Source organism: Nothobranchius furzeri, chromosome 1 (assembly GCF_043380555.1).
Source record: "Nothobranchius furzeri strain GRZ-AD chromosome 1, NfurGRZ-RIMD1, whole genome shotgun sequence".
Lineage (NCBI taxonomy): Eukaryota > Metazoa > Chordata > Actinopteri > Cyprinodontiformes > Nothobranchiidae > Nothobranchius > Nothobranchius furzeri.
The window spans coordinates 50,420,107-50,428,615 of record NC_091741.1 but is presented as its reverse complement, the minus strand read 5'-3'; positions in this window follow the sequence as shown (position 1 = coordinate 50,428,615).

Here is an 8,509-nt window from a genome sequence, read left to right as displayed (position 1 = left end):
ATCTGTCGGATTTATTTTTCTTTCCGTCATGTCAGGCACAGGATAGAATGCCATTGTGGCAAAACTCTCATGACACCATTTTAAAAACTGGTTTGTGTTCATGATTAGGACGTGGCTGAGCTGAATTGCTGCTACAGTAAAAGGTTTTCCACATGCATGTTGTGGTTTTAAACGGATCACAACCACTAGGGGTGCACAGATACCGACACTGGTATCGGTATCGGTGCCGATACCAATACTATTACCAGTATCGTATCGGTAAAAGTTAACCGATACCAGGAACCGATACCAATGCAGTTGCTTGAAAATGGCTTCACTGTGACTTGTCATTTCTGTTCACCTACTATTTTAGTTTTGTGATGACTTCCATTCATATATTTACTTTTAATCTTCCTCACAGTCTTTTCCTGTTGAAAGCAGAGAAGAAAATAAAATCTGTATTCCAAATCATTGCATTTTTTTGTGTGGTGGAAGTATCGGTATCAGTAATCGGCATCGGTGAGTACTCAGATCCAAGTATCGGTATCGTATCGGTTTGGAAAAAAGTGGTATCGGTGCATCCCTAACAACCACAAAACAACCTCCTTTGCATCTGACACACATCCAACCTGTGATTTCTCCAAATAAGCCAAATTTTTGCCCTTATTGCACAAACAACAAAGTAAAAAGTTGGACAAATGTATATAAACCTCTTAAAAATACTAAATGATGTAACACACTAACACTTGATGTTATTTTTCATCTGCCAATTAAAACTGAAAGATTCCTCCAATCTTAAATCTTGCTTCATAAAGTGAGTATTACCTTTCTATTTTGTAATAATAGCCAACAAATACAGAATGCTAAGAAAAAATTGACAAGTAAAAGAGTCTGGGTTGGTTAATGTGCTGCAAACCAAGAACAGAGGAACTTTAGGTTGTGATGTCTAAAAATACGCAGGTTGGTTAAAGTAGCTGAGCCCATGTGTGTGATGGGCCTTATTCTTACACACCTGATTTATAGACAGCTCAACAAAAATAAACAAATCTCAAAACTATGAAAAAACAACGTAGTTGATGAAGAGGTAGTTACCGTCAGAGTCTGATAAATTAAGAGTTAACGTTTTTTTTTCTTTTCATCCTTGCTGTCTTGGGTATCTGTCAACTTTTAGTGACATACGATTTTCTGTGAGTATGCTCGTGATCTTAGCGTGTCATGCTAGAGCGAGACGTGCAGATTGGCTCTCTGAAATCTTGGACCGTACCGTGTGTACCTCTCTAGAGTTACGACATCCACAAAACTGTCAGTGTGGCTCGGGCTTCATGGGTTTGTTATTACAACAAATGCTGTCTTTTTCATTTGGATCGGTTTGGGTTGCTGTTAGGGTTTGTCCTGTTGTTTTGGTCCTAATTGTGTATTTTTGTTTGTTTGTTTTTTTGGTTGCATTTTAGAGACCTTTGGTCAACCTCGGTTCATCGTCCATCACTTTTCCACGCAGGGTCGTGGGGGGGCTGGTGCCTATCTCCAGCAGTCTCCGGGCATGCTGGTGGGGTACACCCTGGACAGAGAGCCTGTCCATCGCAGGGCAACACAGAGACACACAGGACAAACAATCAAGCACACACATGACAGTCATTGTTTTGGACTGTGGGAGGAAGCCGGAGCTCCCAGAGGTAACCCATGCATGCACAGGGAGAACATTCAAACTCCATGCAGAAAGATCCCAGGCAGGGATGTGAACCCAGTGGCGTACTGACCACTGACCACTGTGCAGACCCACCTTAGTTTATACGTTTTAATAAAATATATGATAAATGACAAATGGACCGCACTTGTATAGCGCCTCTCAGAGTAAGGACTCCAACGCGCTTTACACTACAGTGTATCATTCATCCATTCACACACACATTCACACACTGGTGGTGGTGAGCTATGATGTAGCCACAGCTGCCCTGGGGTGCACTAACTGAGGCGAGGCTGCTGAGCACCGGCGCCACGGGTCCCTCCGACCACCACAAGCAGGCAAGGTGGGTTAAGTGTCTTGCCCAAGGACACAACAGCAGAATTCTCTGTCCGGAACCGGGATCAAACCTGCAACCTTCCGATTACTGGACAACCCGCTCAACCTGTTGAGCTACTGCTGATATAATCATCTGCGTGTGTCTGCTCTGTCTTCTCGATCCCCAGTGAGTCATAAGCCTGGCCTGCCAGACTCCTCCTCTGTTTAATTCTGCACAGAGAAAGTGTCTGCGAACTCTCCTGTTCAAATAACCCCACCCCGTGAGAATTCTAACCGAGCCAATCAGCGCTGGGTAGCGTACGTCACACACCACAATGCCGAGTTAGTCTTAAACATGGTGACTGAAGTGGAGTTCGCTCTGTTCTAAATGACTTGAACACGTCTTTAAAACAACAAGTAGAAGCGCTAAAAGCCGTTCTTCTAAAGAAAGATGTTTGCGCTGTCGCCAGACGTCATTTATGACCACAGCAAAAAAACAACAGTGTCGTGGACGTCACACACAGCAACGCTCAGTTTCTCATAAACGACAAAGACAGAGGCGGAGTTCGCTCCGGATCTTTCCTCTGTTCTAAATGGCTTGAATGTCTTTAAAACCACAAGCAGAAGCGCTAAAAGCCTTTCTTAAAAAAAAAAAAAGATGTTTGCACCACTGTCAGACGCCATGTTTTACTTCAGCTAAAAAACTGCAGCGTTGCACGGTACAGTTGGCATTTCTGTCTTTTTTCTGATTGGTATTTTTGAGCTGCCTAGTCCCGCTCCTCAGGTGCCTCTCTGTCTGCGAGTAACCAGACTCTTCGTGCAGAATTAAAAAGAGGATGAGTCTGGCAGGCCAGGCTAGTGAGTCATGGTGGATGGCTGCTCATATTGAGTCAGGTTCTGTTTGAGCTTTCTTCCTGTTAAAGGGGAGTTTTCCTCTCCATTGTCACCAAATGCTTGCTTACTATGGGGATTGCTGTAAAGTCAACAACACAAGTTGGTGGCTCGATGCAATCTGCTGGGTTCCTACCTATGGTTCCTACAAAGGCTAACCATTTAATCATTCTCCCTCTCCTGATAATAACATTTTACTTTCCTTGACATTGAATGTGCTACTACTAGTTTACCCATATAATTATAGATTCACTAGGATAAATACAATAAAGTTCATCTCTCACCAAATAGAATATTTACTAAGAAATCACAATGTTACCATAGAAACACTACTTGGTGTATATGTTGTGTGTGTGTCTGTGTGTGTGTGTGTGTGTGTGTGTGTGTGTGTGTGTGTGTGTGTGTGTGTGTGTGTGTGTGTGTGTGTGTGTGTGTGTGTGTGTGTGTGTGTGTGTGTGTGTGTGTGTGTGTGTGTGTGTGTGTGTGTGTGTGTGTGTGTGCTCTGTCTTCCTGAGCCCCAGTGAGTTGTGGTGGATGGCTGCTTATACAGGTGCTGGCCAGTAAATTAGAATATCATCAAAAGGTTGAAAATATTTCAGTAATTCCATTCAAAACGTGAAACTTGTACATTATATTCATGCAATGCACACAGACCAATGTATTTCCAATGTTCATTACATTTAAATTTGATATTCATAAGTGACAACTAATGAAAACTCCAAATTTGGTATCTCAAAAAATTAGAATATTCTGAAAAGGCTGAATATAGAAGACACCTGCTGCCACTCTAATCAGCTGATTTACTCAAAACACCTGCAAAGGCCTTTAAAAGGTCCCTCAGTCTTGTTTTGAAGGCACCACAATCATGGGGAAGACTTCTGACTTAACAGCTGTCCAAAAGACAATCATTGACACCTTGCACAAGGAGGGCAAGACACAAAAGGTGATTGCTAAAGAAGCTGGCTGTTCGCAGAGCTCTGTGTCCAAGCACATTAACAGACAGGCGAAGGGACGGAAAAAATGTGGTAGAAAAAAGTGTACAAGCTCTAGGGATAACCGCACCCTGCAGAGAATTGTGACGACAAACCCATTCAAAAATGTGGGGGAGATCCACAAAGAGTGGACTGCAGCTGGAGTCAGCGCTTCAAGAACCACCACGAGGAGACTCATGAAAGACATGGGATTCAGGTGTCGCATTCCGTGTGTCAAGCCACTCTTGAACAAGAAACAGCGCAAGAAGCGTCTCGCCTGGGCCAAGGACAAAAAGGACTGGACTGATGCTGAGTGGTCCAAAGTTATGTTTTCTGATGAAAGCAAGTTCTGCATTTCCTTTGGAAATCAAGGACCCAGAGTCTGGAGGAAGAGCGGAGAAGCACAGAATCCACGTTGCATGAGGTCCAGTGTAAAGTTTCCACCGTCAGTGATGGTGTGGGGTGCCATGTCATCTGCCGGTGTTGGCCCACTCTGTTTCCTGAGGTCCAGGGTCAATGCAGCCGTCTACCAGGAAGTTTTAGAGCACTTCATGCTTCCTGCTGCTGACCAACTTTATGGGGATGCAGACTTCACCTTTCAACAGGACTTGGCACCTGCACACAGTGCCAAAACCACCAGCACCTGGTTCAAGGACCATGGTATCCCTGTCCTTGATTGGCCAGCAAACTCGCCTGACCTTAACCCCATAGAAAATCTATGGGGTATTGTGAAGCGGAGGATGCAATACGCTAGACCCAACAATGCAGAGGAGCTGAAGACGACTATCAGAGCAACCTGGGCTCTCATAACACCTGAGCAGTGCCACAGACTGATCGAGTCCATGCCACGCCGCATTACTGCAGTTATTGAGGCAAAAGGAGCCCCGACTAAGTATTGAGTGCTATACATGCACATTCTTTTCATGTTCATTCTTTTCAGTTGGCCAACATTAGAGAAACAAACATTTTTTCATTGGCCTTTAGAATATTCTAATTTTCTGAGATACCAGATTTGATGTTTTCATTGGTTGTCACCTATAAATATCAAAATTAAACGTAATAAACATCGGAAATACATTGGTCTGTGTGCATTGCATGAATATAATGTACAAGTTTCACGTTTTGAATGGAATTACTGAAATATTTTCAACCTTTTGATGATATTCTAATTTACTGGCCAGCACCTGTACTGAGCCAGGATCCTCTGGAGGTTTCTTCCTGTTGTGACAGTGGGAGCGTCCTGTCACAATGTCCCAATTGATCGTGCGCCCTGGCTACTTGGCCAAGGGTATGTCCCTTTGGCTGACTGGTTAGCACGCGTGACTCTAACCCGGGAGTCTGGGAATCGAATCCCGCCCGGGCCCTCGTTACTCCACCTTGCCACATTTGGCGTTGTTTGCAGGATCCATGTAGTACTGTTAAGTAGGTCCATGGATGTGAAGTTTGTGTCACCCAGCGCAGGAGCACGAGGACGTGCTTCTGGAAAGAGGGGGGAAGATGTGACAGTGTGAGCGTCCTGTCACAATGTCCCGATAGATCATGCGCCCTGGCTACTTGGCCAAGGGGATGTCCCTTTGGCTGACTGGTTAGCGGGCGTGACTGTCACCCGGGAGTCTGGTGATCGAATCCCGCCCGGGCCCTCGTTACTACACCTTGCCACACTGTTAAAGGGGAGTTTTCCTCTCCACTGTCGTTAAATGCTTGCTTAGTATGAGGATTGCTGTAATTGCTTGATGCAATTTGCTGGGGTCCTTATATAGTAAACTTTTTCTGATTGGCTTAATGAACTGACCTGTATTGGAATGTTTACTATGTGAAGTGCCTTGAGACGAATCTTGTTGTGATTTAGCTCTATATGAATTAACTTGAACCGAATAGCGGTACAGTTGGCATTTCTGTATTTTTTCTGATTGGTTATTTTGAAACCTTTACCTAATTGGCATAATGAACTGAACGCAATTGGAACGTATACTTTGTGAAGTGCTTTGAGACGACTCATTGAAAATAAACTGAACTGAAATAGAGTTAATGACCTGGTGGAGGGAGAGACCGGTGGCGCCCCAGGACAGCTGTAGCTATCATGGCTCATCCCCATCAGCACGTGAATGTGTGTGTGAATGGGTGAATGACTGATTGTGTTGTGAAGAGCCCTGGGGGTTTGCAGAACCCTGAGAAGATGCTGTACAAATACAGTCCATTTACAACAGCTACAGGTGAACTGTAATCCACTGTTAAAGAACTTTGTGTTCAAATTAATAGGAGACAGTAATTCCTGATATTCAACATGTCACTTCTCTCTCCTCTGCATCAACACAGAAAAGCAGCTCCATGTTTGGACCAACATTCTGCTAACTTTTGTTATGCTGTTGTTTACTGCCAAATATGCCATTAAATATGTTTCCAGACCACAGGAAAAGTCAGGATGGAGTCTTGGTGGAAGCTCTGGCTTTTGGTTTCAAATACAAATACACCTAATGCACACAGATGGGCAAACCTATTTAAAGCCTGTCCCTGGACATGTACAAGCCAAATGTTAGAGAGTTTGTTTGCATGCCACTCCAGCTGCTGTGTGTGCATTGGTATGCATTTCCAGACATATTCTCTGGAGGGTACAGTTTACTTTTTAGGCCTAGAACTCAGTATGCAGCAGGTTTTTAATCAAATAATATGCAGTTACGTAATACCCATGTGCAACGTTGTCAGACAAGGGGGTTTCCAGGTGTGTTTATGGATTGAAACATATTTATGTGAAGAACTGTGTGCAACCAGAAAGATCAAACAGCTTTCTGGGGGGTAAAAAAACTCAAAAACTCAAATCTAATTCATTATAATTGCATGGTTGGGAGAGTGGTTTGCAGTTTTGTCATGTAAACATGAACACAACCTTCTAATTAGGCTAAAGCTGCATTCTTTGCATGCCCATAAGAGCCTGAATGCAACTTTGCTTAATGACGTATGATTTATGCACAAATGCTGCCTAACACAGCTGTAATTTGTTTTTATGAACAGCTTTTCAAATGAGCATCAAAGAAGTTGATGGTGGTGAAACCACTGTGACTTATTACCCGTCTCATTTCCTTTTCTGAGAAAATCTTAGATTCTTTCAAACATCAAGCTTACTCATATTTTATTACATTTGCCGTGGTATCTAGTGGGAATGAATGACTTGTCTCTGGGGGGAAAAAGCTCAGATGCTCCAGTTTGTGGATGTAGAGGTCAGCTGGAGGAGAAATTGGCAGCAAACGGTTGGATTTTGTCTTATTTCCTGATATTTGAACATCTCTTCTCTGATTGGCTAACAGAAACGTGACTGAATCAGTTTCCTTTGCAACGTTGATGTTGTAGGAGTTGGTAAATTGAGTGCTTTAAGAGCTCATTATATTATCTCTAATTATGACCAATAAGCTGTGATACTCTATATAAATATAGAATATCAACCTGCTTGGTTTTGTATGTTTAATCAGAAGATTCTAGGATTCTTTGTTTATTCAGGGATTGTAAACACTTCGTTTTGATTCATGAAAGAGTCAAGTTTGTAAAAGTATTTATTTTCCAAACAGTTAAAACATGACAAGTTAACTAATATTTACTGTGATGGATGAATCTAGATGGAGGAGATGTGGTATATGGTGCCTATGTGTGAATATGATGTTATCAGAACTTCCGTATCTAGGAAAGCTGAGATCTGAGTGTAAAAGAATTTGGTTTGCGTTAAGCTATGAAGCTGATTATTATCAAAAGTCATCAGACACTATCTGTGTGTCTACTTCACCCATTCTCAGAGACCCTCTTCGTAGCTCCGAAGGTCAGAGAGGTCGGATGACCTCTGGCACAGAGGGCTGTATAATACCGTGGCACCGACTCTTCAGATGTTTTGGGTCACGACAGATGGACGGGACCGCGCGTCTGGGACTCTTAAGGAGTCAGAACAAAATCAGCTTTGTTCTGCAGGAACCGTTTGCTGTGTCAGCTTTGCAGCAACCTTGACGGCGTGTCAAAGGTTGCTTCTGGGTTAAAGAGACTTCACTACAGACGGCCGTTTCCATAGCTTCCTCTACAACTCGAACTCAAACTGGAACTGGAACTGATTGCAACTGCTGAATCACCAGAGTGATTCTATTTTTATATTCTCATATTAACATCTTAACAAATCAGAGCGTGCCATGTTAAGGGATATTACCAAGAATCTCAGAAACACACGCCTTCTTTCAGATACAAAGGTTCTGATTTGTGGGTAAGAAAATATGTATGTGTCACGTGTCATTAGGCCCGGCTACTTGGGCTCAAGCCCAGAATGTTTTATGAAGATCCCTGGATCTAAATCGCGGAAGTAACATGCAGTACCAAAGTCCAACAGAGAGGGAGCAGCTGGCAGTAGTTTGTATACAGGTGCTGGCCAGTAAATTAGAATATCATCAAAAGGTTGAAAATATTTCAGTAATTCCATTCAAAACGTGAAACTTGTACATTATATTCATGCAATGCACACAGACCAATGTATTTCCAATGTTCATTACATTTAAATTTGATATTCATAAGTGACAACTAATGAAAACTCCAAATTTGGTATCTCAAAAAATTAGAATATTCTGAAAAGGCTGAATATAGAAGACACCTGCTGCCACTCTAATCAGCTGATTTACTCAAAACACCTGCAAAGGCCTTTAAA